Source organism: Panthera onca, chromosome B1, assembly GCF_046562875.1.
Source record: "Panthera onca isolate mPanOnc1 chromosome B1, mPanOnc1 haplotype 2, whole genome shotgun sequence".
NCBI lineage: Eukaryota > Metazoa > Chordata > Mammalia > Carnivora > Felidae > Panthera > Panthera onca.
The window spans coordinates 172,622,775-172,625,277 of record NC_138342.1 but is presented as its reverse complement, the minus strand read 5'-3'; the positions used below and the strand labels follow the sequence as shown (position 1 = coordinate 172,625,277).

Sequence of the window (2,503 nt, the reverse complement as noted above, 5' to 3'; positions counted from 1 at the left end):
CTGCTGGAGGAAGACCAACTGTGAGACCAAAGCTGGCCATGCCTTCTCAACATTTATGTACTGTGTGTGGTTTTCTATAGCTCTTCCTGGTCACAACTATGAAAGGGCAAGAAGTCAGAGTGCCCCACCCTGTCCCAAGAAAGATCACTAAGAGATTCCTCGCCTGGACTCTACTTCTCCAAGAACACAGTGATAGACAGATTTTGCCCCTGCCAGACAACCTCCCATGTGGATTACTACACAATACCTTTAGTCATCTCTGTAGCAGTGTGAAAAGAACTGCCCAAGTTGGGCTCAGGAAGCATGCTAGATCCACTGGCACTCATGGTCAAGTCAAGTTCACTCTGCAGGTTCTGGGCTCCATGATGGGCCAGACCACTATGTCTCCCTGATCCACACCCTGCCTGAAGACTCTGCGACATCTCACAGAGAGTCATCACCCCGCACTCAGGGCCAGCCCTGGGAGCCCTTTCCTGGTAGCCCAAGTTCTGACCTGAAGACCTCCTGGTGGTGGCCTCCTTCTCCAAGTCTATCCCTTCTCAGCGAAGTTACCCATGATAGGTTGTCCACATGGTTCGAAGGGTCCGGTGATTTTCTCTTTTACAGTCTCTTTTTAAATGGCTACCAAGTATCCCAACTTGGGCAAGCATTGGATAGGGTAAATATAAAAATATGATGACTAATGGACATTACAGCCAGTTTTACAGAAATAAAAGGGGTTATGAGACTACCATAAAACAGTTGTATGACAATAAATGGGATCACCTTGATGAAATGGGCAAGTTCCTAGAAACACACAACCTATCTAGATTGAATCACGAAGAATTAGAAAATCTAAGCAGACCGGGGCCGAGGCTGGCGGGCGCGGGGAAAATGGCGGCGGCGGCAAACGGGACCGGAGGGAACAGCGGGATGGAGGTGGATGCAGCAGTAGTCCCCAGCGTGATGGCCTCCGGCGTGACAGGGAGCGTCTCAGTCCTCTTCATCCCCTTGTCATTCTCAACATTTCAGACCATTGGATTCGTATGCGCTCCCGGGAGGGGCGGCCTATGCAGGTGATTGGGGCTCTGATCGGGAAACAGGAGGGACGAAATATCGAGGTGATGAACTCCTTTGAGCTGCTGTCCCACGCCGTGGAAGAGAAGATTATCATTGATAAGGAGTGTTACTACACCAAGGAGGAGCAGTTCAAACAGGTGTTCAAGGAGCTGGAGTTTCTGGGTTGGTATACCCCCGGGGGGCCGCCTGACCCCTCTGACATCCACGTCCAGAAGCAGGCGTGCGAGATAATCGAGAGCCCTCTCTTTCTTAAGTTGAACCCTATGACCAGGCACACAGATCTTCCCATCAGTGTTTTTGAGTCTGTCATCGATATAATCAATGGAGAGGCCACAATGTTGTTTGCTGAGCTGACCTACACTCTGGCCACAGAGGAAGCTGAACGCATCGGTGTAAACCACGTAGCCTGAATGACAGCCACAGGCTATGGGGAGAACTCCACTGTGGCTGAACACCTGATAGAGCAACACAGTGCTATTAAGATGCTGCACAGCCGGGTCAAACTCATCTGGGAATACGTCAAGGCCTCTGAAGCAGGGGAGGTCCCCTTTAATCAAGAAATCCTGCGGGAGGCCTATGCTCTGTGTCACTGCCTCCCAGTGTTTAGCACAGACAAGTTCAAGACAGACTTTTATGATCAATGTAATGACGTGGGGCTCGTGCCTACCCTGGCACCATCAGCAAAACGTGCAACACCATGACCCAGTTTGTGAACAAGTTCAATGTCCTCTATGATCGACAAGGCATTGGCAGGCGGATGCAGGGGCTCTTCTTCTGAGAGGGTACTTGAAGGGAGGATGCACAGGTTGGATAGTGGTCCCACAGGGGAGGGGTGTTACACTCCCTTTAGAGAAACCTCTGTCAATAATAAAAGGGGAGCAGCCCCTCAGCACTCCCCCCAATCTAAACAGACCAATAATGAGTAAGAAAATTGAATCAGTAATCAAAAAACTTGCTAATCAAAAAACTGCTATCCCAGGACCAGGTGGCTTCATTAGTGAATTCTACTAAGCATTAAAAGAAGAACTAAAGTAATCATCTTTAAATTCATCAAAAAGGTTGAAGAGGAAGTAACAACATCCAAATTCATTTCATGAGGCTGGCATTACTCTGATACTGAAGCTAGGCACTACAATAAAATTATAGACCAATAGCCCTGATGAATAGTGACACATAAATCCTAAACAAAATCCTAGAAAAAAGAATTCAACAGCACATTAAAAGGATCATAGTGATGACCTAGGGAGCTTTTTATCCTGGAATGCAAGGATGGTTCAACAAATGAAAATCAATCAATGCAATATACCAACCAAATTAACAGAATGAAAGACAAAATAACATAATAGTCTCAGCTGATGAAGAAAAAGCATTTGACAATATTGAACATCCTATATGATAAAAACACTCAACCAACTGAGAGTAGAAGAAAACTGTATCAACATAA

At 46.9% G+C, this 2,503-nt stretch overlaps 1 pseudogene; it reads left to right on the top strand.

The window, feature by feature from the left end:
• Nucleotides 1-862: 862 nt before the first annotated feature.
• Nucleotides 863-1,837, top strand: LOC132692920 (COP9 signalosome complex subunit 6 pseudogene; annotated as a pseudogene).
• Nucleotides 1,838-2,503: the final 666 nt, after the last annotated feature.